A 27,959-nucleotide genomic window follows, 5' to 3' on the forward strand; every position below is an offset into this window, starting at 1 on the left:
CAGTACAGGATAAGGAAAGCAACAGCCCAGATGTATGGCCCTGTGTAGTGTACAGAGGGTGCCAGATTCATGAATTCTGGCGCCCGTTCTTCATGAATCTGGCGCTCCCTGCATTGCCCCAACAGAGTGCTCAAAATTGTTTTTGGTGCACCTTTAACATTGGGCATGTAACACATTTCTGTCAGGCCTTGCATGTTGGAATGCCCATTTCAGTGCAGAAATTTGTGTTGTGTGAAGAAAAATGCAGCCATGCCATAAAATGATTGCATGCAGCACACATGTGGAACAGAAACTTCTTACATACAGTACATGTGCAAGCAGTTTGGACGTGAAAGAATGTGCAAAGTCTGACAGAAAACTGGCGCACTGCCTTTAGTAAATCTGGGCCAATGCCTCCTACCTTGTAAGACAGCCCCTTTAACATCAAGCATGGCTTTCAGAAAGCATAATTAAATGATGCAGAATTAAAGCCGAACCAGTATATCTATTCTATAAGGAACAGATTCCCAACTGTAGACTGTACTTTTTTTATTGATATTATCCTTTATTACAACCAAAACACATCTGGGGGGATTTATAAACGCGCTTGTACCACAATTCTGGTGGTTTTACGTGAAAAACAGTGTCCAAAATGCCTTGCACCACAGTTATCAAGGCTTTTAGACCTTTTTTGGGCACTTTTCCGCCTTGTCCAATTAAGGCCTTCAGCAAAATAGGCGTGCCCTCGTGTGAAAGGGGCGTGGCTTGCAGGAAATCAGTTTAGTCCAACTAAAAGTAGGTCTGCAGTAGGAAACAACAGTCTTATACTGAACCAGAATGCATCATCAATCTGGTGCAGAAAAAGACTAGTGTACCTTGATATCCACAGCTCGGTGTTGGTGAATGGCTGAAAGACTGACTTCATGGTGCTCTCCGGAGTCAGACAAGGCTCTCCTCTCTCACCTCTTCTTTTTGTTTGCGTTAGAGAGCTGTTCGCAGAGTCTATCCGGCAGAAAGAAGAGATCACTGGCATCACCGCACCGGGCCCGGGACAAGGAACATTTTCCAATTTGTCTGGGTTTCAAAGATGGACTGGGTCAAGTGAGCAGTCATGTTCAAGGAGCCAAGCAAGGGGGGCAAAGGCGTCCCGGACATCTCCTCCTTGCTCTGGATTTCTTTTGTTTGCAACTGTGGAGACAAGTGACTGGGACAAGTGGGACAGTTCCTTCACTTATAACTGGGGACGCGCCTTGGTACTATGCCCAGGTCATCCGCTTTGTGAGGGATCACCAACTGGAGGGACTCAAAACTGATCTGTGGAAGCCAAAAACAGTACACAAGTTCATCTGAGATTTGTTGGAATCTTTTCCAGGAGTCAACAAGGACTGTTTGGGCCAATGTGTCTTGGGGCAAACTGTTCAGGCACAAGGTCTTATCGTGGATGGCCATTCAGTGGAGCTGCCCCTCAGGTGCTTCATGTACGCCCGAAGACTGAGCAACACTCCCTACTGCTCTAGGTAGGAGGAAACCCCTCTGCACCTGATTTGGGAGTGCCCCTTTGCTCAGAGCCTGCCAGACGCCCTGGAACACAAATTTGCAGACTCTGTGCCCAGGAGTTCCATGATTTACTAAGCAGTGCTTCCTTAGTTATTCCCAGGAACCCATAAGATTTTGCACTTTGCATAGATTAGGCGTATCATGACAACCAGGCTGTGTTCATATGGATAACACTGAAAAACACTCAATTTGCGATCGTTTGGACTTTTGCAGGGGATTGTGGGTTTTGCATATATTATGCAAATCACGCAAACCAGGAAGTGGACTTTTGCCGGGTTCCCAATCATATTTTTCCCCCTTGTGTGTCTGTATTTCAATAAAGATTCGGGCACGTGTAACCCCCACCCTCTCCCCTTTCATCCCAAATTTACACTTGGTTGGTCACCATAATTGAAATGCCCCGGGTGTTTAGCTATGTTCATTGACCGAGCAGTGTGCCACGATAGCATTTGAAAACCATGGTAAAGGATTGTACTCCTGAGTGATGATAATGTTTAAGAGTGGGACTCCTCACTTGGCATAAGACACCTTTGATGACACCAGACTGCTGGATTATTCACTAGCAGGAAGACCGTGAGACAAGGAGGAGGAGCTCCTTCCCCCCTCTGCTAGGTTCAGTGCCTAAGCAGGAGTATATGTAAAATAAATAAGAGTTAATATTTATATATTGACTGAATAACACTCCCTACTGCTCCTGGAATGAGGAGACTCCTCTGCACCTGTTCTGGGAGTGCTCCTTTGATCAGAGCCTGTTGGATGCCCTGGAACCTCATTTCCAAGGCTCTGTGCCCAGGAGCTTCATGATGTACCATGCAGTACTTTATGGGCTATTCCAGGGCATCCAAGATACCATCTGGTATGCCAGGAGACTCCTCACTTGGCACAAGACAGCCTGCTGGATTATACACTAGTAAGAAGACAAAGAGGAGAAGCTCTATGGTGGGAGCTCCTTCCCTCTCTGCTATAAGTATACTGAGTGATGGAGATGATGACGCTGCAGTGCATAGGAAGTATGCAAATACAATGGACACCAATTCCTCCTTTTGCTACTTTGAAAGGCAGCCCCCTTAACACCAAGTATCACCTACAAGAAGTCTAAAAACATGATGTGGGATTAAGCCAAACCAGAATATCTATTCCATAAGGAACAGACTCCCAACTGTAGCCAGCACTGTTTCCACCTGGTTGGGTCTCCTCAGTACAGTGTAGGGAACTGGATTGGCTGTCTGAGAGGATGCAGTGCCTAAGCAGGAGTCTGTGTCTTAACTGTGAGTACACAGTAAGAACAGGTCAGGCTACGCCTAACCTGATTTGGACCCCTGCCGTGAGCTAGGTCATTGGATCCCCAGGATAAAAAAAAAATGTATATATTGTGTCGTGGTCTGTGCTGTAACACAGTATTTGCTGTGCAAATGTATGTAGTTTGACTTATGCTCTTTCAATTGAGATTTTGGTGAAGAGGAGCAAAACTGAGTATTGTAGCAATTTTTGCATGCTCCAGCTTAAAGAGGGTTCTTTGTCTGAGTAGAAAAACACTCATGGGAAATTTATCTGGCAGGGGAGATTCCATGATCACAAAGATGATTCTCACCTGAGATTGGTTTTCCCCTCTGCCTGTAGGTATTACTCTGAAAATCTCAGCTCAGGAACAAGGGAAGGAAGAAAATCTACATAGATCCACCCTCTCAGTAGACTAGCTCCATCCACTTGGGAAATGAAGCCTTGCAAGACTTCTACCAGCCCCCTAATAAAAGGAACAATAAAAGCCCTAAGACAAGAAGCCCCTGCCACCAAGTTTTCCAGCAAGAAGATGAAGTAGCTAAAAACAAACAAGAAGGCCCAGAAGAATCAAGTTGTGAAATTAAGCCCCTGACCCCATCAGTGACTTTTACCCCTAAAGTGACGCAGCAGCAGCAGCAGCAGCCAAAGGCGGCTAAGCCCACCAGCCAGAAACCACCCAAGCTCCCCCTTACATGAGGGACACTGTCGTGCTGAAGCCAGGGGAGGTGATTGGAAGGGTTCCCCTCCCTATCAGGCACCTTAGATGTTCTGTTGCAACTCTCCTGTCCCAACTCTCTCTAAGGAGATGCAGCACTAATGGCTTCCTCCTACCCTGCTGCCAAGACAGAGGCAAACTACCTCTCCCTTGTCTATCCTTCTGTCTTGGATGGTCCAAACAGAGGAAGAGGATGCACAGGGAAAGTCCAAAGGTCCAACACAGACCTGTCCCAAGAAGAGGAAGAGCAGGAGTCTGGTCACATGGACTACAATAAATCGTATATACTCAGCACTCAGTAGAAGTTCAATTGCAAATATTGTTTATTAAAGCATCACCGATTGGCAATCCACATAAATTTTTAATGTTTCGGTCCATGTTAAACCTTTTTCAGAGACAGGATTGCGGCACACTGACCGCATAGGAAGCAGGTCAGTGTGCGGCAATACATAAGATGCTTATCTATCCCAATTGGGTTGACTTTATTTTCTTCATCTCTACCCACCAGCAATTCTGTCTCTGAAGAAGGTCTAACATAGACCGAAACGTTAAAAATTAGATGTAGATTGCCAATCGGTGATGGTTCTGTATGTTCCTAAATAGACTTCGTGTTTACCTCCTGATCCATCAAACCATGCGGATACGCTATAGTCCCCTGCTTCTTCTCCGACCACAGGGCCTTTCAGGTCCAGCTAACTCTGGACCAAGGTTTTCCATCTACACCAGTCTCCTAGAAGTTAAACTGCACCCTGCTGGAAGGAGAGGAAGCTCAGGAGGAGCTTAGAGAAGCCTACATTAGGCTGAGAAATGACAAATGTTTATTTGATACCATCAGTGAAAGGTGGGAGTACACTTAAGTTCCAATCCCTTGTTTCTTTTATACCAAAGGCAGGCTGTAGGAATATGAAGCAAAGAGGGACCACAGAGGTCTACCCCTCTGGTTGTGCATGCATGCTTGCAATATGATCAACACTCCCTACTGCCAATTAAGGCTGTCTTTCAGGCATTTGGAGACTTATAGCCATTGATGCTTGATTAGGGAATTCTGGGAAATATGCAAATAGGTTTTTTTATAATAATTCCTTCATTTTTATAGCGCACACAGAGCTTGCCAAATCAGTCCGTCTCTATGGGGCTCACAATGTAACCAGCCTACCAGTATATCTTGGAGTGTGGGAGGAAACCCATGTGAACACAGAGAGAACATAAAAAAATCTTTGCAGATGTTGACCTGAATGGGACTTGAACCCAAGCAGCCAGCGCTGAAAGGCTGTAGCGCAATGCCTATTTAGCTACCTTGTAAGGCAGCCCCTGTAAGCATGACTATTACTTAAAGCCAAACAAATATATCTATTCCAAGCCAACTGTAGACAGCATTGTTTCAAGTGAAAAGCCTAATTCTCACGATATAAAAAAAAAACAAACTCAGCCTAAGAAAAAGTTGTTATGAAGTTTGTATGTTCTGGCAGTATCTATCCTGCACTGTGTAGCAGCCTGTATAGCCTGGCTTATCATGTTTGATTTTGATGGTAGATTTCCTTTAATGATAAGGAATCCAGATTGTGAGGCCTAACTTCGGACAGAGAGTGATAAACATGAAAGGAATTAGCAAAAAACTTAGATTGACATTGTCTGTGCTACTGTCAAGCACTTAACTTATGGCAATGTACTAAATAATGCACACTATTTGGCAATACATAATGTGGGGTATACAAGACATAAAAGTCGCAATTCCTTGTACATGACCATGCAGCTATTTGCCGGTTTGCCTTAATCCTCTTTTTTTGTCTGAAAGGGCACCCTGACCCTTTGAATTAGGATCCTGACAAAGTTATAGCTGACAGTACCTGGCATACATTTCATTCTGTCCAGAACCTCTTAATAAATCCACTGTGATGAAGCCAAAACCGTTTAGTAAATGCACGGGTGTAAATAAATTCCCCCCACTGTCTCTAACTAACTCCACAATATGTTGACAATGTATAAACAATAGAAACAAATAAATGAGAACATAAAACCTACATAAATTGAAGGCTGATAATAAATGCAATATGCAAGTCATAAACCTTTTGAAATACTCTTATTATTATTGTCATTCTAAATCAAAATTCATATACTTACGTCCTTGGGCTCGCGGGATGGCTTTCTAAAATGTGAAGATGGAAAATGGAACTTTATTAGCCTATTGCGGATTGCTTTGTCCTTATGCAGTTTATTGGTATAAATCCCTCATTGAACATTCACTAGGATGCTGAGTAATGCTGAGATATTTCTGTTCTCTGTTTCCCTCTGCTTATGCTTCAGACAAAGAAATAATGATCTCCTTGAGGAAGTAATGCATTAAAGCACCTTATATTGTAGACGCCAGCTCACAGTGCAGCTTAATATTCTCGTAGGTTAAAAGCCATAAAGTATTTTTTCTCTTTTTATCACCATCTCTTGATGATGGCAAGATGTATGTGTGACTTCACTTTCTGGCAGTAGGGAGTACCTAGAAATGAGTTTTAAATGATTTCTCAAAGCAGTTACTGTTAAAATAGTTTTACACTGTTCCACATATGCCACAGATATGCAATGCACAAACAAGCCAGGCTTTGAGTCATAGCATACAGATGTGAATATATGGGGGGAATTATAAATATATCTGCATCATCTGCACTAGTGTCTCTTGGGCAGGTCTTCAACTTTTCATTTTTTTAGGAAGGTAGTTGCAATGCTATTCAAGGGATTTTTCCCTGGGAAGTGGTCAGCTTTTATATTTAAAAAGGTCAAAGGAAAGTAATTTCTGAGTATCATCTCATACGACCAATTAGTGCAACAATAAAATTGTGTGCAATTCTCTTGAAAAACTCTCACAAATGAGAGGTAGCCTGAAATGTTATCAGATTTGGTCAGATCTGATAGATTAAACAACGTGCCGCTGTGATGAAAATAAATGTATCAAAACTAGTGCAAACTGCACTATGTAGAGGTTTCCTCATGCTTTAGAATTGTGGCACAGACAGAATTGTGTTGCACATCGGACAAAATAGTGGCCCAACAATCCAAGCGCTGGTGCACATTGGGGCACATTTACTTACCCATCTGGAAGAGTTAACCTAAAGTGCATTTTCCAGTGATAATGCACTGTGCCGCGATTCACTAAGATCGTGCGCCTGATATCCTGCATGTGTTGCTTCCCCACTCAGGTCCGACAGAGTTCACCTTCTTCTTCCTGGTGCATGTAAGTTACACAATTTGAATGTTAAATCCTCCGCTCAGTCCGAATCAGTCGGATGGTCCGGTGGCCTGCCCCCCGATTTGTGTTGCATGAAAGCCGGCGCAGCTGCTCCAAAATCTGATCGTGTGTGACACAATCCCCTGTTAAATACCTGTCACAGCCGTGCAATCCCCGAAAATGTCGGAAAATCTGACTAAAGTACATCCGCAGACCCTTAGTAAACACTGTCTTCTTGTAGCAAACACTTCATAAATACATGTGCAGGCAGCGCAAGGTCACAGAAAACTGGAGCAAACACTTTAATAAATGTGGGTCATTGGGGCACATGCATCATAAGTCAGGCTTTTTTCTGTCTGTTTTTTTGAGATTTTTCTTGGCTTTTCTTGCTGGTCAGATGTATCTTAGTGGTTTTTCTTTATTGATACATGTGGCATTTGGTCTGTAGTGAATTTGTGACTTTTTAAAACAATAGTCTCCAAAAGTCGCAAACAGTTCCCCAGCTAATTTCTACGTCTATTCAGGGGCATCCGTAGAACCCTGGCAGCGGCTGCTGCTAAGGAGGCCCTCTGGTCGCTTCTACTGTGCGGGTTCTCTGGTGGCTGCTACTTTTGCTGTCGGGCACTCTGGCAGCTGCTGCTGTCGGGCACTCTGGTGGCTGCTACTTTTGCTGTCGGGCACTCTGGCAGCTGCTGCTGTCGGGCACTCTGGTGGCTGCTGTTGCTGCTGTGGGGGCACTCTAACTATTGGCTTCTGTGGGGGCACTCTGACATTTGGTGGCTGCTGCTGTGGGGCACTCAGACTTCTGGCTGCTGCAGTGACACATACTTGTCATTTTGCTGTCTCAAATTATTTAACAATATGTTCCACTTTGTGGTCACTCTCACCTGGCTGATTGTAAGTGTATTACTGCATAAATGTAACTACTTAGCAGCTGGAGCTCATATATACAGTAATAAAATGACATTTGACCCCTATAAGGTAACCACGAGGCTGAAGTGGTCCCTGTTGAAAATGAGTTTGACACCCTGGTCTAGGGTAATTAGGCGGAATTTAATGCAGCATGAAAGTTATATGTACATATTTATGGATAACTGCATTAAAAAATTGTATTGAGTTGGGTTATTTTATCTTTTTCATATTGCTCAGATTGTTTCCATACAATGAAGAGAGCCAGTTCTTTAGAGATTATTGTCCTAATTAATTAAAAATACTTAAATGGCATTTTTCTTGTGCAGTGTGGGGATACCTCTCGGCTATCTTATTATAACATTTTACTGCATAATAGCACATGCTAATAAATGGGGTACCAGTGAACCATGAAGAGAACCTAAAATTAAAGGTTTCACAAATTTGTTCTTCCTTTCCATTGCTTGAAGAGCTGATAAGGGCAAGGTGTGAATATCTAGCCCACACTCATCAAAGATTGAGAACCAAGGCTAACAACCAAACTTCTTGGACACCATTAGCAAAACTTATGCTTGACATTCCAAATTAGTGGTTTATTTACATCATTAATCAAAAAACATTCTCATCTCCCCATATGCACACTTTAAATTCTGTATAAAAAAAAAGTTGTAATGCAACATGTGATGAATCCCCACTCTCAGGTTACATTATGGCTTGCACTTATGCTAGAGAGCCTCAATTTAGTATATAAAGCCCTGCCCGCCTACACACTAAATTCTACTCTCTTAGCACTGGCACTCACTTATTTCAGCTGAAACTTTAGCTGTCACCACCTATACTTTTCTCATTAAAGGAAACCTACCACTCGCATGATGAAACCATGTAAGCACACCACCCTGTAGGCTATTTAATCCTGATGCCGGCACATACTTTGGTTAACCATGGCGATCTTTAGTTTAGCTAAAAACGATTAACTGTAAATTAGCCCTCCGGTGCTACCCCTACGTCTTCAGCTGTCTGACGACGCCTCTGACTTACTACCTGCTCTCCTTCAGGTGCCGAGAGCCATGACCTGACCAAGCTCTCGGCACTTATTGCCGGCCTGCTGCGTGAGAGTTAGTGTCTGCGCATGCATGATAAGTGCCGAGAGCTTGTGTCGTGACGTCTGTCACCACCTGAAAGGGGGCAGGTAGAAAGACAGAGGCGTGAGTACTTAACAATCAGAAGGCATCGACAGATGGCTGATGACGTAGAGGTAGCACCGGAGGGCTAATTTACATATGTGAGTTAATCATTTTTTTAACTAAACAAAGGATCGCTGTGCCTAGCCAAAGTATGTGCCGGCATCAGGATTAAATAGCCTACAGGGTGGTGTACACGCATGATTTCATCATGCGAGCAGTGGTTGGTTTCCTTTAAATTGTAATAAGAATGCAAGTAGGCGCCATACTCCCTAAATTATGGATTGGAATGCCCCATATCTGCCAGTCATGTCTTGAGGGGAGATAACATAATTAGCACCTGGTCCGTAGACCAACTGCTCCCTCCCACCACGTGTGTGATTCCCCTATCCCTTAGAAATGTTAATTGGTTTCCTGTGTCCCTTGAATTTTTTTTTTTTTTTTCCAACTTACATTTTATTGTAAACAAATAGAAAACTGAAGATTACATACATTGCAGTCAATAAAATCGTATACAGCGTGTACATAAGGAATTTCACATGGCCATATACAAAAGGTCGAGCTCAGATCTAGTATAATTACATTCTTTGCAATTAGAAAGTCCAAGCGTTATTAATTATAACAATTCTAGCATCTCCTTGAATCGTGCTTGTAAGGGCTCTCTCCTTTCCTTAAATCTTTTATGTATAGTTGTATGCATGACAGAAAGTCCAAGAAAAGCTTATCACATATAAATATATGCATCAACGAACGAACGGTAACTAAAACCTACTAACCCATGGGTCATAAAGAAAGAGAGGTATTTAGAACATCAATACCGAGGTTGTCTCTTACATTAAAAAGGATCTAGCTTACAGGGGATTATTGGAAGCTGTCCCTGGCCTCATCCCAAGGAGACCATACTTTATCGAAGTGTTCAGTTCTAGAGTGTAATGAGGCTGACATAGATTCCATAATTCTCATATGCTGTATACGGGCGTAGAGGTCATGTTGTGACGGAATGGATGAGCGTTTCCAGAACAGAGGAATTAGAGTTTTGGCAGCAGCTACCAAATGTAGAAATAGTTTGGATCTATATTTCCCAAGGTTCTGTGGGGGAAGTCCCAGAAGGATAGTCATGGGATCAATGTCTAGATCTGCTTGTAACACTGTCTCTAAAACCTGTTTAACCATTGACCAGTAAGGTTGAATTAATGTACATTCCCAAAAAATATGAAATAGGGAAGCACCCGTGGTATTACATCGCCAGCATATATCAGGAATTTGTGGGTTCAGCTTGTTCAATAACGCTGGGGTGTGGTACCAATTCATTAGAATCTTATATTGGTTTTCTTTGTATATGGCTGATGTGGAGCCCTTGGGGGCCTTGTCCCATATCAGCTTCCATGTAGGCAATGGGATCGGACGTCCTATCCATTCTTCCCATTGGCGCATGTAGGGGTGGGTAACTGAGTCTGGATATGTCTGTGTCAACAGTAGGCTGTATAGATCTGATATTAGTCCCTTCGAGGCGGAGCCCCTCAGGCAGACGTGCTCGAATTCCGTTAAAGTTGGGACCTGCGTGGTCCCTAGCACCCGTAGACAGTGCTGGTATATTGAGGGGTAGGTATTAGCAACTGGGGCAAACTGTTCAGAAGCTGTCAGTAGGTCCGTCATGGTTAAAAGGCGTTTAGTCGCGGGGTGAGCTAGATCTTTTATTTGAAACGCTTTAGTCTGTTTCCAGAACTCCACAAAGTCAGTGGTTAGACTTTCTGGTAGGTGTGGTGTATACAGGAAGGGAGTAAGGGGTGACTTGTGGGTGGCTAAATTAAATCTAATACGGCAGCTGCGCCATACATCTCTCGTGAATACCATCGGCGCCAGTAGAGAGGTGTTGGGTATTTCTGCTGGTGGGCCCCAAATCAATACACTCGGGTGTACTGGAGCTATCCAGAGTTTTTCGATCTCCGTCCACTTATTGTAAGCCGGTAGAGAGGTCCAAGAGACTACATGACGCAGGTGTGCTGCATAGTAGTAAAGAGAAATGTCGGGCAACCCTAGGCCCCCCTTAGACTTAGGTGCCATCAACACCCCTCTCGAGATCCTATGTCTTTTTGAGTTCCACAGGAAGTCAAGAAATATTGACTGTATTTGCCTAAGTGTCTTCACTGGGACTTTAACTGGCAGGGTCTCGAACAGATAAAGGAACCTAGGGAGGACCGACATTTTAATTGCAGCTATCTTCCCTAGAAGTGAGAGGTGCAGGTTGCGCCAACTTTGCAATTGTCTCCTCACGTCTTGTATTAGTGGTGGGTAGTTTGCCTTATACAGGGCAGATACTTTATGGGTTAGGTGAATTCCTAGATACTTCAAGGAGGTCTTATTCCAGCTGTAAAGAAAGCTATCTTGTATGCGGCTAAGTAATGATGGGTTAAGTCGTATAGGCAAAGCTTCTGACTTAGAGTGGTTGATTTTATACCCTGATAGGCCACTGTATGTATTAATTTCTAAATGAAGGTTAGGTAAGGATAAGAGCGGATCAGCAAGCGTGAGCAAGACATCATCAGCAAACAATGAAATCTTGAATTGCTTCTCCCCTACTTCAATCCCTTTGATATTTGGATCATTTCGTATTCGAGCTGCTAAGGGCTCAATGCATAAAATATAGAGTAAAGGAGAAAGGGGGCATCCCTGACGCGTCCCATTTCTTATGGTCAGGTAGTTTGAATGGGCATGGGGGAGTCTTATTTGTGCCGTGGGTGAGGAATATAAGCCTATCAAGGCTTTCAAGAACGGTCCTTCGAGGCCATAATGGGATAATGTACGGAACATAAAGTGCCAGTTAAGGCGGTCAAATGCCTTTTCGGCATCAAGGCTTAAGATAAGAGCCTCTTTTTTGCTTTTAAGTATGATATCTGTCAAGTCGATGGTACGACGGGTATTGTCTCCAGCTTGTCTATATCTAACAAACCCCACCTGATCTTTATGGATCAGTTGAGGCAGCCAATCCCCCAGTCTATTCGCCAGAAGCTTGGTAAATATTTTCAGGTCCGCATTCAAAAGGCTGATTGGCCTATAACTTGAACACTCTGCTGGGTCTTTACCTTGTTTCGGTATGACAGTTATATAAGAAGCTAACATAGACTGTGGGATTGGCTCTCCTCTTAGGAATTCGTTAAATAATGTACACATACGTGGGAGGAGGAGAGGGAGAAAAGTCTTGTAATATAGGTAAGAATAGCCGTCTGGGCCAGGGGCTTTACCTCCTGGAAGATCTTTTACTACCTCTTCTATTTCTTCTGGGGTAATATCCTGGTTGAGGTGGGACAACGCATCCGAGGATAGTCGAGGAAGGGAGCATTGGGTAAGATAGCGATCTATTTGAGCGTCTCGTTCGGAAGGGGAGGATGGTAAGCCAGATGGGAGGGAGTATAAGTCTGTGTAATAAGAGTGAAAGAGATTTGCTACTTCCGTCGGGTGGTACCGTAACAGGCCATTTTTATCTCTTATTGCATAGGGGTTGTGTGTAGTCAATTTTTGCCTCAATTGACGAGCCATCAGCGTATGGGCCTTGTTGCCATGTTCGTAATATCTGCACTTAGAGTACCGTATCATACGCTCCACATCTATTAAGTCTAATTCTCTAATCTTTGAGCGCAGAGTTTGGACCCGCCTCAGGATTTGGGGTGAGGGGTTAGAGACTAATTCTCTCTCTGCCTGCCGCAAGCACCGTTTATACTGAGAGTAATGTAGGGTTCTATCTTTTTTGAGTTTGGTAGCCAGCGAAATGGCTTCCCCTCTGAACACCGCCTTATGGGCTTCCCAGAGTATTGGCGTTGAGGGCGCTGTGGGTTCGTTTTCCTTAAAATAATTAGTAAGAACTGTTTTTAAAGACTCCCTGGAGGTTAAAGATGTTAGAAGTGTTTCGTTTAGGCGCCAGTGGGGTGCTCGGGGTATAGATTCCTGTAGCTGCAGTTCCAACATGATTGGGGCATGATCGGACCACGTGATAGGCCCTATATCTGCTCCTGTGGTTAATCTCAGTGCGGGTACATTGCCGAATAGGTAATCGATCCTGGAATGGGTTCTATGTGGGGGGGGAGTAGAAAGTGTATTCCCGCGCTGTAGGGTAATTGACTCGCCACAAATCATACAGGGCGTGTTTCCGAATCAGTCGACGAAAGCCTAGCGCAAGCGCTCGTGCTGTTTGAGAGGCGGGGCGTGCAGGCAATGACATACGGTCTACTGTCTCAGAAAATGCTGCATTAAAGTCTCCCCCTATTAAGGTCAGACCTCTATAGTCACAGGTGAGCTTATTAAGGATATACCATGCACCTGCTCCAGTCCCGTGGAGCGAGCATGCTCCAGGGGATTCACTATAGGGGGAGTTGTGTACCAAGATACCATGGCGGTGCAAAGCACCAACAGTAATAGAAATTGGAGGCGCATCCCCAAGCCCTGGTACCAAATCCCACGTCACCCATATGGGCCTAGAAATGAAGGAATTAAAAGAAGCATAACAACACATTTTAAACTATACAGTCAGTAATTGACCCAATTAGATTTCTGCAGAAAGAGAGGGGGGGGGGGGAGTAGAGAGATGGGTATGCTCTGCATAGTGACAATCCCAGTACTTATCGTCCAGAGGAGGGGGTTTTCCGTTCCAGACCAGATGATCGTTGCCTCTTTTTGGAAGGGCGAACCGGTTGCCACGTTTGCGGCAGGTCAATTGATGTTGGTAGTTTCAGCCAGTCTGGCAATTCTGGCGGGATGATCTGGAGTTGATCACAGAAGTTTTGTAGCTCTTCAGGGAAACGTAGGGTGGCCGAGTGACCTTCTCTTCTAGCCATAAGGCTGAAGGGGAATCCCCAACGATAGGGTATCCCCTTATCTCTCAGCAAGTCCAGAAGTGGTTTCAGGGCTCGGCGCTGCTGAAGCGTGATCCACGACAGGTCTTGGAACAGTTGGACACGTGCTCCTAAGAAAGTCACTGTTTTGAGCAACCGAGATCTTTTCATAATCTCTTCTTTAACTGTAAAATCTGTAATATGGCAAATTACATCCCGCGGGGGACCACTGGTTTTTGGTCTAAGTGCCCTGTGTGCTCTGTCCATTTTAATTGGGGTGTCCGGTGGTCTGTCCAGAACCATATTAAACAGCTGTTGCAGATATGCGTGGATATTCTCTTCGCCCTGCTGCTCCGGGATTCCCCGGACTCTGATGTTATGCCTGCGACCCCTGTTGTCCAGGTCTTCAATATGTCGGTGAAGATCTCTGATGGTTGAAGCTTGGGAAACAACTTGAGTTTGCAGAGACGACACCACTGCTCTGGCCTCATTATGGTCGTCCTCCAAGACATCCACCCTTTGTGCTACTAGCTTTACATCGTTACGTACTGCTGCAATTTCTTGCCTACACGCTTCTTTGACTTCTGTGATTAACTCTCTAAAGTCTTGTTTCGTCGGGAGACGTTGAATATATAGCCAGAGAGGATCATGAAATGGAGGCGATGGTTGTGAGGCCGTATCAGATGGATAGCAGGGGGTTGCTGGTGGTGTGCCCGCAGGGAATTTCACTGGAATTTCTGAGGTCATATCATAAGAGGAAGAGGGCCCATGTGATAGGTCATCTGAGTGGTATAAGGCCTCCCCTACCGGTCTGTTTTCCTGCTCCCTGTGCCCCTGCAGTATAATGGGTATAGGATCTGGGGGCAGGCTAGGTGAGGAAGGGAGAGAGGGCATTTCTCCTTGCATCACAGGAGTTGGGTACAGGGAAGGTGAGCTCCTCTCCTGTGGGCTGAAGCACGGGCCCGGTGTAGGGGGGGATATGGACACGGCTGGGGATCTCTCCCGTTGTCCATCTGCCCACTGACCTGGTGTTGCCTCTTGGATGTGGGGCAGGCCGGCCTGTGAAGAGCGGCAGCTCCGGGGTTCCCGTTCCGGTGGGTTCAGCGCGCCAGCGCCTGAGTTTGGCGCGCCTGTGCCTGAGTGTGGCTCGCCTGCAGGCAGCGTCTGGTGCGTGGCTTGCAGGGCCGCGCTGTATGTCGTCCGCGACACATGCTGCGCCTGAGGTGGAGTGGAGGAGGAGCGCTCATTTTCACTTGCCGCGGGCGCCATCTTGCCCTGCTCCGTCGGCGCCTCCTGGCCCCGTTTTTTAAAGAAATCGGCCGCCGGGTGAGCCGTGGAAGGTCTCTCCTGACTCCTCGACTTGCGGGGAGGAGGTCCTTTGCGGTTTCCCATCCTTGGGTGAGCGTGGGAAGCTAATTTTAAGCTTAAAAGGCTTGGGGAGTGCAGCGCTCACAGTTTATGCGACTGCACAGTCCGGCATCCGGTCACGCCCCCCCGTCCCTTGAATTTTTAATTGATACGGACTTGGTGTCTCCAAGTCCCTCATGGTTGGTCTCAAAATGGCTACTTAAGAACATGACAAAATAATACTTCAAACAAAACATAGTCATATAGCAAATATTTCAATTTCTGGTCAACAAATCAACATCCTCTAATAGTCCTGGAGTGTCGAGCACCAAGGATTTCAGAGGAAGGGAGCCAAGAAATTGGCTTTTACACCATTGGGCCAACATTTCATAATGGTGTTTGGTTTTGTTATATTTGTTATATTTTTTTTAACTTAGAGAACCCCTGGGGTCAGCAGGCACTAGACCAAAGTATTTTTATGACAGATCAAGCCTGGGACCTAAAGTGTAATTAGGATTGTACTTGAAAAGTTGGTTTATGGCTGAATTGGATTCTGAATCTAATTACCAGAGGGAAGAGGGCTTCCATCAATAAATCATTGCCATAGTTTGAGTTATTAGCACAAAACACAATAGAAATATTTTTGACTGAGAATAAGAAAAATTCCAGACTATGTTGACAGCTAAGGAACTTACTGACTGATGTATAACATGGATGATGAATTTGCTTTATCAGCAAGAAAATGTTTGGTTCTTAAATAAAATCATAATCTGATGATTAACATAAATTTGAGTGTGCAATTAGGAAACCAACAGGATTTCGGTTAATCTCACCTATAAAAATTGGGTATAAAAATTCTATGATGATATTTACCACTGTTCAAATAATCCCAAATATTACGATAATTGCTTCTGTCAAAGTGACTGGCCTAACAAATCATCAATGTCATTACTTCCCACAGTCATCCATTTAATCCTTCAGTATTTCATCAGAGAAATACCCTATAATAAGAGGATCACTTTGCCCTTCATTTATTTTTCAGGATTGGAGACTCGGTTTTCTTCATCTGGAAGAGACGGAGTTAAAATCTAAGGCAAAATCAACAGACTGTGAATGGGGCCCTTAAGGGTAGATTCTTCTTTAAATTGACATATTACTCCATCTTACCAGTGAGAAGGGGAAATTAGGTTGAACTCCTTTGTACTAACAAAAGGTAATCATTGCCCGAAGACAGACATTATAAGCACTTTTACGAGAGAGAAAATAGCCTGTAAAATATTTCTTTAAAGGAAGTTCCTTAATTCCACTAATAACTTAAGGATATAGATTTTTCTCTTTAGCCAGTTCAATTTTGTCTCTTATAGGAAAACACAGTGGCCCAAATATATTACATGTCCTGGTCCAGTTTTCTGTCTAACTTTGCAATAACTTTGGAGCCTGCACATGTATTTCTGAAGTGTTTGCGCCAGTTTTGCGTACCTGCTGCCCTTTTTCTGACACTAGAAAAATGGGCACCAAAAGGAGCATGCTAGTCCTTAGTCTGTGTTTGTGTTACATTTATTACTGAAACTCAACATAATTGTGTTGCAGTATGTGGGGCACATGTATTATCGCATCTGCGCCCAAAAAAATGGCGGTATTTTAATGTATTTTTGGTGCAGAACTGTTGCGGAGCATTTATAATGAGTTTGCGCCAGAAAGAACAGATGTTTCCGACACCTCTGTCTTTTTTTGGCGCAAGTGGGCGTGGCCTAACATTTCCACATTATCCTCCACATTTATGTGTATTTTGTCGTCATTTTTAGCCGCAATTTTTGATGCATGATAGACCATGAAAAAATTGGTCTGAGAGCAAAATTAAAGTCCATGAAAGATTAAAGCGCACGCTTTACTACTGTCGGCATTTTTCGGGCGCACGACTGATTAATTCCATCTACCCCGTAATCACTAACAGCCCACCACTTTAATACATCAGGCTGTGCATTGCGGAGACTGATCTCCAATGCCGACAGTCATCCTTGCGGCACAATTAGTAAAACCCCCCTGTGTATTACAAGTGCATCAAAATTAAAAAGATGCACACTTCCCGAGCAGTGCAGGAATACTTGAAGACCGTGTGCCAGTCTTTAATTATCGGGTCACCCTGCAGTTTAGTGATGACAACTGCACAAATGCTGTCATTCTATAGAAAGCTTCTATGTTTACTTCCAGTGGACAGAAATCTGACCATGGTCACACAGGTGCACGGCTCGTTAGTATCACAGAGAGTAATCAGAGCTGTGTGATATAATGAGCCGTGCACCTGTGTGACCATGGTGAGATTTCTGTCCACTGGAAGTAAACATAGAAGCTTTCTATAGAATGACAGCAAGCAGAGATCTAGAAAACCGTGAGGAATTCATACAGAAAGTATATTGGAAAAATGTATACTTTCATCATCCAAACAATAATATTAATTTGCCGAAATGAGAATACCCCTTTAAATCTCCACTGGATCTACTGAAGGCCGAAACCAGTCATCCTCAGCTTTCACCTGTAAATGCTTTGTGGTGGTATGGTTTACATAGGTGGTAGACCGGCTCCCAAGCCCTCTAAGGGGCTCATTGCCATCCAAAACACCCACCAAATTTTAAACTCGGAAGGACCATATACGAGTTCCTGCTCTCAATACACATGCTCTAAATAATAATAAAACCGTAGATTGAAAGCAGAGTGGAAACCTCCTTCATTTCCCAAGAAGCTTGAATCTAGTACCCATATATTGATACAGCCCAGGGCCCATGGCAGTCTTTATCCGCCCCGGTGCATTACAAAGATTCAATTCTGCCCCTAGAATCTGCCGAATTATAAGACCAGTTTCAGGTTCTAAACCCACAAAATGTGTTTTTGGTAATAAAAAAATAAATGTCCCATACTATGCTTGGTAGATAAATTATCAAGTGTAAGGAACTGGCAATTTTGCATCAAATAATCCACAGATATTCTGCAGTGTGCATCCCATTATCATTAAAAAACATTGGTAGAGAAATCACTTTTTTTAAAAGTATCATTTCTAATACATTTTACTCCAAATAATGTGATAGTGTAATGTGACATTGTGATGATTGTGATGACACAATTGTTGTTTTGTGCTGTATTGCCATCTCAGTTTCACACTTTGCGCTTATTTCCAGCTCGGCACATGACAATCACATGTCTATCAAGCAGGAGCTAAACTTCCTCAAGGTATTTGACTTGTGATCAGCAGCAATAACAACCAAGAGATTGCTGAAAGCAACCTATTGAGCAGATTGTGAACTTCTACACATAAAGGTTAAAACAAGTACATCTCAAGACATCTAAGATACAGCTTGGGGCACAACCACTTTCTTTGATTACATAACACACATGTGTCAATTGGAGAATAATACATATGGATGGAATATGAGTATGAATAATAAGGTGAAATGAGTTTCTCTGTGCGCTCCAAATGATACATGTACTTTATTTTTTGGCATGGTGCGATCACGGTGATACCAAATTTATATGGTTTTATAGTGTTTTAGTACATTTTAAAAAATTTAAACATTGTGTACGCAAAAAAAATAGTTTCACCCTCTTCTGACGCCAATATCTTTTTCATACATCAGTGTATGGAGCTATATAAGACGTCATTTTCTGCAAGCCGATGCATTTTTTAATATTTTTTTAAAAGGCTTCAAAGTGGCGTTTTGGACATTTGAGCACTATTTTGCATTATGGGGTTTACCGCCAGGGACAACCGTTTTTTATATTTTGAGCATTATGAAAAGCATGTTTGTGATGTTTACTCTATATCTTCATATCAGTTCTGGGGAAAGGGTGTGATTTGAATATTTACTTTTGAAAAAAATATTCTTTCTTTTTACTATTTTTTAGACCTACTAGGGTACCTTAAGCCTAGACAGCCTGATTGTTACTATTGTGTTGCAATATATGGTATTTCTACAAATGATTTATTACAATGTGCCAATGGAGCGACGAACAAGATAATGGCGCCTATGCAAAGCATAATTTTGACAGCCGCTGGAGGCTTCAATCCCCACTGTCAGCAGTGGGTGTTTGCTGCAATATCACACCCACCTCTGTATGACAAGGGCTCACCCAGTGAGCCCACTTCATACATCCTTAACAGCTCCATGCCATAATTGTACGGTGTGGAGTGTTGAGAGGTTAAATTGATTTTTAACACATGTAATAGAAAAATTCAAAAAAAGTCCTAAAAATACACCTCTCTAAATGCAAAAATATTTGAAATTGAGGAATGATCACAATAAAAATCAATGTGGAACATTTATCAATTTTGGCACAGGGTCTGTATTTTTGGCCCACTAAGTTTGCAATAATTTCCACTGGAATGTTAGATTGTGGCGCAAGGGGTTAATGAATTGGCGCACAACCAAAATGATTTCGGTCTCCACATTCATGTTGGTTAAATTGAACTCCATAGACCAGCTTTTGCAGCTCTAAGTGTGTGCTAACAATTGCACCATAAACAGTGGGGGGGCACTTATTACAGTCTTTCAAATGGAAAACTGGCAGTGTTTTTTTTTTCTTCTCTGCGTCTCTTGCATCTGCATTTATGAAGTATAAAGAGATAGAAATAAAAATATATAAATTTCTTATCTGACCGGAGCTCCAGATGTTCACAGGTTTTCACTCCAAACGTTCACAATAATTGTTCTCGTTTGTCCTCCGTTCTGCTCACAGCACAAATCCACAGATTCTCCAGATAAGAATAGCCCACTGTTCAGACCCACATGGATGCAGTTTTCGTTACTCCTATTGTTACCACCGTTCACCACAGCGGACCACTAGAAGAAACACGCACTCCAATCGTGTAGAATGTCTTCATAAAATTCTTTAATAAAATTAAATACTACTCACAAACGTTTAGTAAAAATGCGCATATCTATAGAAAGGACACCAGCCTCACACGACCACCCGACCCTGGGTTTCGCCGACACAGCTTCTTCCGGGACGTAGCTGGTGTCTAACTCCCGTCCTCTCTTGTGTGAGGTAATTAGCATACAACATACAGCATAAAACATTATAGCAACATTATAACAATACGACATACAAAACAGATTTCCTTAGGATGTCAACGTGACCAGCTCAAATTAGCTGCATATTTTCTGAGTTTGCACTGTTCCCAGTGTTACACCTATACTTCCAGAGCTTCATTGCCGCCCCAAGGGGGGGGGGTTATCCTCTTAACTGAGACAGCATCCAAACTAACCCACCTGCAGGTATACTGCTCAATTAGTCCTAAATGAAACATATAAGCACAGAAATCAACAGAGAGAACGGCATCGCGGCATCACTGTTCCTAGTCTGTTTAACAGTCCGTGCTTCTCTACTGTCTACAGTGGAGATTACCCATAAGTCGAAAAGGAGGATTCGACTATTCTGTTTAGCACATCCATATTTTTCTATGATTCAACAATTATCCAATTTTTTTTTTAAACTCTGTTTAGATCTTCCAGTTTCTTCTATAGTTTCTATATGTAGGTAGACATGTAGGTAGTTGCTGCACACATCCAACCATCCAAATATTAGGTATGTATTCAATATTGTCTAGTAGTGTAGTATCAATTAGAAGTTCACCACTAAAGTGCAGTATTTGTGTGTATATAAATTTCTTTTGGAATATTTCTAAATATTAGCAGTGGGGATTCCCATCATTTTATAATAATGCAAGGTTTTATCAATGTAGTCTGCAACCGAAAAAAACAAGGGTAAAAATGTGACTTCGAATAAAGCTCTGTGGTCCGTGTATTTTAATCCTCTTTTAGAAAACACTTCAATTCAAAGTCCATATTCAATCCCCTAGGTGCCAATGTGTGTAATCTGTGTATCCAATATCCCTCTCTTTTGTTCAATTTTGTGTTGATATGTTCTCCTCGCCAGTGTGTCCTAACTTTCTCTATGGCTGTGAAATAAGGGCCTGTGGGTTTGAATTGTGACATTTCTTAAAATGTGCCGGAACACTATGATTCGTGATTAGAGATGAGCGAACATACTCGTCCGAGCTTGATGCTGGTTCGAGCATTAGCGTACTCGAAACTGCTCGTTGCTCGGACGAATACTTCGCCCGCTCGAGAAAATGGCAGCTCCCGCCGTTTTTCTTTTTGGCGGCCAGAAACAGAGCCAATCACAAGCCAAGAGACTCTGCACTCCACCCAGCATGACGTGGTACCCTTACACGTCGATAGCAGTGGTTGGCTGGCCTGATCAGGTGACCCTGGAATAGACTAGCCCCTGCCTGCGCTGCTCGGATCATTCTGTGTCTGGATGCCGCTAGGGAGAGAGCTGCTGCTGGTCAGGGAAAGCGTTAGGGTGTTCTATTAGAATAGTGTTAGGCAGGAGTGATTCTACAAGAACCCACCAGCCCTTCTTAGGGCTACAATAACGTTATACTTTTTTTGTATTTGCTTGTGGCTGGGCTTGCAGTTAGTAGTGCAGCTAGTACCATATTGTGAGGAATTTGCAGGGGGACTTGCTACCGTTGTGTTTAGCTCTTAGTGACACACATATCCACCTCAAACACCGAAGTGGGACAATTTATTAGGGGTTTGAGTAGAATTAGGCAGAGTCTGCTGATTTTTTTTTTTTTTAGCTGTATTTCATTTTATAGCTCAAACTCATCTTGCAAAGCACAAAATCCAGTTGTGTGCTGTCAGTGTAGGTAAGAAACTAGCCATAGCAATAGGATAGCATCGTTTTGTTAAAAAAAATAAAAAAACTTAAAAAAAATAAACACAAATTTTTTTTTTTTTCAAGTTTACACTTTAATTTGGAAAATGTTTAACCCGAGGGCTAGGGGTAGAGGACGTCCAACTACTGCAGGGGTCAGAGGCCGTGCACCTGCTGATGGGGGAGCAGGGGAACGCCGCAGAGGTACACTCCCTAGGTTCATCATGTCTCAAGTTACTGGGACTCGTGGTAGAGCACTGTTGAGGCCAGAACAGTGCGAACAGGTGATGTCGTGGATTGCGGACAATGCTTCTAGCCATTTGTCCACCAGTCAGTCTTCCACGCAGTCCACCCATGTCACCGAAATCGGCACTCCTCCAGCTCCTGCACCTCAGCCTCCTCCCCCCCAGTCTGCCCCCTCCCAGGAAAATTTGGCATTTGAACCGGCATACTCTGAGGGACTGTTTTCTGGACCCTTCCCACAGTCACAAACCACTTGTCCTGCTGCTGCTGAGCTATTTTCCGATGCCCAGGTTTTCCACTAGTCGCAGTCTGTGGGTGATGATGACATTATTCACGTAGTGGAAGAAGTGTGTAAAGAGGTGTCGGACGATGAGGAGACACGGTTGTCAGACAGTGGTGAAGTTGTTGTCAGGGCAGGAAGTCCGAGGGGGGAGCAGACTGAGGGATCGGAGGATGATGAGGTGACAGACCCAAGCTGGGTTGATAGGCCGGGTGAACACAGTGCTTCTGAGACGGAGGCGAGTCCTATAGCAGAACAGGTTGGAAGAGGCAGTGGTGGGGCCAGACGGAGAGGCAGGGCCAGAGCTGGTGCATCAGCGCCAAATGTTGCCCGTAGTCAAGCTCCCGTGGCGAGGGCTAGATTTTCAGAAGTCTGGAGGTTCTTTAAAGAAACACCGGATGACCGACGGACTGTGGTGTGCAACCTTTGCCAAACCAGGATCAGCAGGGGTTCCACCACTACTAGCTTAACTACCACCAGTATGCGCAGGCATCTGAATGCTAAACACCCCACTCAATGGCACCAAGCCCGTTCACCTCTGGCCGGGCACACCACTGCTCCTTCCCCTGTGTCATCTGCTAGTCAGCCCCCTACCCAGGACCCCGGCCCAAACACCTCCCGTGCGAAAACCCCATCTTCGCCTCCACGATCCTCCACAGCATCCACCAGCGTTCAGCTCTCCATACCCCAGACGCTGGAGCGCAAAAGGAGGTATACAAAAACCCACCCACACGCCCAAGCCCTCAACGTCCACATCTCCAAGTTGCTTAGCCTGGAGATGCTGCCCTATAGGCTGGTAGAGACCGAGGCCTTTCGAAACCTCATGGCGGCGGCCGCCCCTCGGTATTCGGTCCCCAGCCGCCACTACTTTTCCCGATGTGCCGTCCCAGCCCTGCACAAGCACGTGTCAGAGAACATCCTCCGTGCCCTGACCAACGCCGTTTCTGACAAGGTCCACCTGACCACGGACACGTGGACAAGTGCTGCTGGGCAGGGCCACTATATATCGCTGACGGCACATTGGGTTAACTTGGTGGAGGCTGGGACCGAGTCTGACCCTGGGGCTGGTCATATACTGCCGACGCCGAGGATTGCGGGGCCTACCTCGGTCCAGGTCTCAAAGGCCTACTATGCCTCCTCCTCCTCCCACCCCTCCTCCACCTCCTCCTCCTCCGAACTACCATCCATGGGCATGGCGCCATCAGTCGGTAGCTCTAGGCACAGCAGCAGTGCCATCGCTAAGCGACAGCAGGCGGTGCTCAAACTGCTGAGCCTAGGCGATAAAAAGCACACCGCCCAAGAGTTATTACAGGGCATCACGGCGCAGACTGATCTGTGGCTGGCACCGCTGAACCTGAAGCCAGGCATAGTTGTGTGTGACAACGGCCGTAACCTGGTGGCAGCTCTGCAACTCGGCAGACTGACACATGTGCCATGCCTGGCCCATGTGTTAAATCTCATAGTTCAGCGTTTCCTCAAGACATACCCCAATCTGTCTGATTTGCTCACGAAGGTGCGCCGCATCTGTGCGCATTTCAGGAAGTCCAGCACAGATGCTGCCACTCTCAGGGCAGCGCAGCGCCGCCTCCAACTGCCCGCTCACCGACTGTTGTGCGACGTGCCCACGAGGTGGAATTCAACACTAACCATGTTATCCAGAGTTTACCAGCAGCGCAGAGCGATTGTAGACTGCCAGATGTCAACTTCCACCAGAACTGGTAGTCAGGTCAGTCAGCTTCCTCAAGTCTACAATGAGGAGTGGACGTGGATGTCTGATATCTGTCAGGTGCTGAGTAACTTTGAGGAGTCAACACAGATGGTCAGTGGTGATGCCGCCATCATCAGCCTCACCATCCCGCTGCTTGGCCTGTTGAAAAACTCTCTGGTCAGCATGAAGTCGGAAGCTTTGTGCTCGTCACAAGAGACGGGGGAAGAAGATTCCCTTGTTGATAGCCAAAGCACCCTTAGGTCTGTTTCTCAGCGCATATCGGAGGAGGTGGAGGAGGATGAGGAGGAAGAGGAGGAGAATGTTGGCGAGACAGAAGAGGGGACCATTGTTCAGTCCTTCACTGTTCAGCGTGTATGGGCAGAAGAAGAGGAGTTGGAGGAGGAGGAAATGGACAGTCAGGCCAGTGAGGGGAGTGAATTCTTGGGCGTTGGGACTCAGGCGCATATGGCAGATTTCATGCTAAGCTGCCTATCCCGTGACCCTCGCGTTCAAAGAATTTATTCCAGCACCGATTACTGGGTATTCACTCTCCTGGACCCACGGTACAAGCAAAATCTTTCCACTCTCATCCCTGGAGAGGAAAGGAGTGTGAGAATGCATGAATACCAGCAGGCCCTGGTGCACAAGCTGAAACAGTATTTCCCTTCTGACAGCGCTAGCGGCAGAGGGCGTACTTCTGCGGGACAAGTAGCGAGGGAGAGTAGGCGACCAGGCAGGTTGTCCAGCACTGGCAGGGGTACGCTTTACAAGGCCTTTGCCAGTTTTATGTCACCCCAGCAAGACACTGTCACCTGTCCCCAGTCTCGGCAGAGTAGGGCTGATCTTTACAGAAAGATGGTGAGGGAGTACGTAGCTGACCATACCATCGTCCTAAATGATCACACAGCTCCCTACAACTACTGGGTTTCAAAGTTGGACATGTGGCACGAACTGGCGCTGTACGCCTTGGAGGTTCTTGCCTGCCCTGCCGCTAGCGTGTTGTCCGAGCGGGTTTTCAGTGCAGCTGGTGGCATCATCACCGATAAGCGTACACGCCTGTCGACTGACAGCGCTGACAGGCTGACGCTTATCAAGATGAATAAAGCCTGGATTTCTCCGCATTTCCATTCTCCACCAGGTGAAAGAAGCTGAACCTGAATAATGTATGCACTCCTCCTCCTCATTGTCCTCCTTCTCCTCCTCTTTGTACACTAAAGCAGAGGAAACTGGCTATTTTTTCGCCAGGGCCAACTGGCTCTGGCTATAGTACTCTATGTATTTAATTTTTCTGGAGGGCCAACTACCCTGTCCTCTGTTTTAAACAATTTTTTGGACTGCCACATACAGGCACTCAATCTATGTAATTTTTCTGGAGGACCAGCTACCTGCTCCTCTGGTTTGAAAACTTTTTTGGATTGCCACATACATGCACTATCCAAATTAAATTGTCTCCATAGCAGCCTCCACACGTCGTCTTTTTAGCTGCCTTCACACGTTGTCTCCATTGCTACCTCCACACGTCATCGCCATAGCTGCCTCCAAAAGTAGTCCATATAGCTGCCTCCATACATGGTCCCCTTATCAAACGAGCTGTGTCAGGCAGAATTTTGGATTGTTTTCATGGCTTCCATGTTAACTTTGTCGCCCTCCTGCTGTGTAATCCACAAAATATACTGGCAAACTTTTATCATTTACCAATATTATTTCAGCGCTTCTTGCGCATCTGTTTACATTCCCCTCACCCACCAGAACCCAAACTTATAAGAACGCTACTACACTTGATCTTATACAAAAGGTTCTTAGAAGTGCTGTTTGGGGAGTAGCCTAGAGACAGGGGCTTGGATTGGCGAAAGCTCGCCTGGCAGCTGAGCGCCAGCTCCATCCCAAGATCCAACTAACATAGTTTTAACTGCAGCACCTTTAATCTACTACTAGTTCACTGCCTCCATACATGGTCCCCTTATCAAACGAGCTGTGTCAGGCAGAATTTTGGGTTGTTTTCATGGCTTCCTCATCAAACTTGTTAACTTTGTCGCCACCCTGCTGTGTAATCCACAAAATATACTGGCAAACTTTTATCATTTACCGATATTATTTGAGCGCTTCTTACTCACCTCCTTTGGTTCCACCCATTGGTTTTAAGCCTGAGTCCATTTGGGGTATGTTGCCAAGACACTCTCTATCCTGTCGCTGCTGCCGCTGCCTCTGCATAGTCCCCTATAGTGTCAGGGTCAATTATTGGATGTTTTAGATGCTATCTAGCCTCATTCGGTCACTCTGTCATTGCCATGCTGTTGCCCATACTTTTGGCATAATGGTGCGATTAAGCAGCCTCAGAGGCATCCATGCATGCTGCCCCTGCTGTTTCCTGTCCATTTCCGTGGTGTTTCCATCCTTTTCTGAGGTTCCCAGGTGCTTGGCCAAGCTTCCCTGTGCAGATCCTTGGTCCCCTTGAAAAATGCTCCCATTGACTTCAATGGGGCTCGTTATTCGAGACGAGCACTCGAGCATCGGGAAAAGTTCGTCTCGAATAACGAGTACCCGAGCATTTTAGTGCTCGCTCATCTCTATTCGTGATACATTTCCTGATATTGCGGCAATGCTCTGCCACCCTGGTTTTGATCTTACGACTAGTTCTGCCTACATACCCCATGCCGCAAGGGCAAATGAAGAGATATATTACATTGGTGGTATTGCAACTCATATTTTCTTTTAGTTTTATATCTTGTCCATTGTATTTTATATTCTTATTATCTGGTTTCGATATCTGTCTAGTTTCTTTGCATGCCTTGCAGCATTTACAGTGTGCGAATTTGCCTTCCATTTTGGTCTGGGAATTGCCTATTTCATTTTTGACATAGCTTCTGGCCAAAATATCCTTAAGGGAGGGTGCTCTACAGAACACTGTCTGAGGTTTTTCTACCAGCTTTTCCCCTATTATTGGATCGCTTTTCAATATATGCCAATGCTTTTTAATTATGGTTCTGACTTTTAGTGCATCTTTAGAGTAGGTTGTGACGAAAAGGGGGTTTATCTTGTCCCCATTCTCACTCACATTCTCAGAAGAAGAGAGTTGGCTTATATAAAATAACCATGAGGGGGCTGTTTGGTATGAATATTCTAGGAAACAGGAGACTGCTTTAGTTTCTGAATTTTGAATGCCGCTACGTTACTTCACTGCAAAGGGGCCCACTGAGCCTCTGTTGCCCAGGGGCCTACTGAAACGTAGAGCCAACCCTTTGTGTGCCCAAAACAAGAAAGGTGTCAGTGGCGGAAGAGGACAAATATTGTGGTGCTAACGCTTCATAAACAAGGCAAAAAAATGACAGTTTTCTGGCGGAAAGTCCATAATAAATGCCTCTCAATCTACAGAATATTGGTTTATTTTATGTGAATTTCATCTACATTGGGCCACATTTATCAAAAGGAGGGTGAACTGTACGTGTATGTGAAGGGTGTGCCACCTTATTAAATATTGGTGCAGGATCTTCAATTATCCGGCACTCCCTGCACTGCTCTGGGAGCACTAACACTCCCCTTTAGGTGCACATTTTTTTCTTGTATAAAACTGGCGCAAACACTTTTTAAATACATGTGCAACCTCCGAATATGTTCTTTTCATTGCAAAGTAGGACAGAAAACTGGTGCAGCCAGTTTAATAGATGTGGCCCATTGTGTTTAAAATGTTTTTCCTTGTGGTTTCTATTAAAATGTATAACATTCCTGGATGCTCCGAAAAAAGCCTTGGCTCCAAGAGGAAAATCCGTTCTGTCTCATAAAAACGTGTTTACTTTACTTGTTGATAAGGTAAACAAATCATTGCCAAGTCAATCATCTGCAATCATTTATACCAAGCAAATAGTGCTCCCCCCAGCAATTAAACTGTGTTTGTGTGTAAAATGTATAGGGCCCAATAAACTATTGTAGATTCCAAGAGAATCCAAATACAGCCTGAGGAATGTGCTGAACACTGCACAACACTATGTGAGTGCAAGACAATAC

This window comes from Engystomops pustulosus, chromosome 3 (genome assembly GCF_040894005.1).
Source record: "Engystomops pustulosus chromosome 3, aEngPut4.maternal, whole genome shotgun sequence".
Classification (NCBI taxonomy): domain Eukaryota; kingdom Metazoa; phylum Chordata; class Amphibia; order Anura; family Leptodactylidae; genus Engystomops; species Engystomops pustulosus.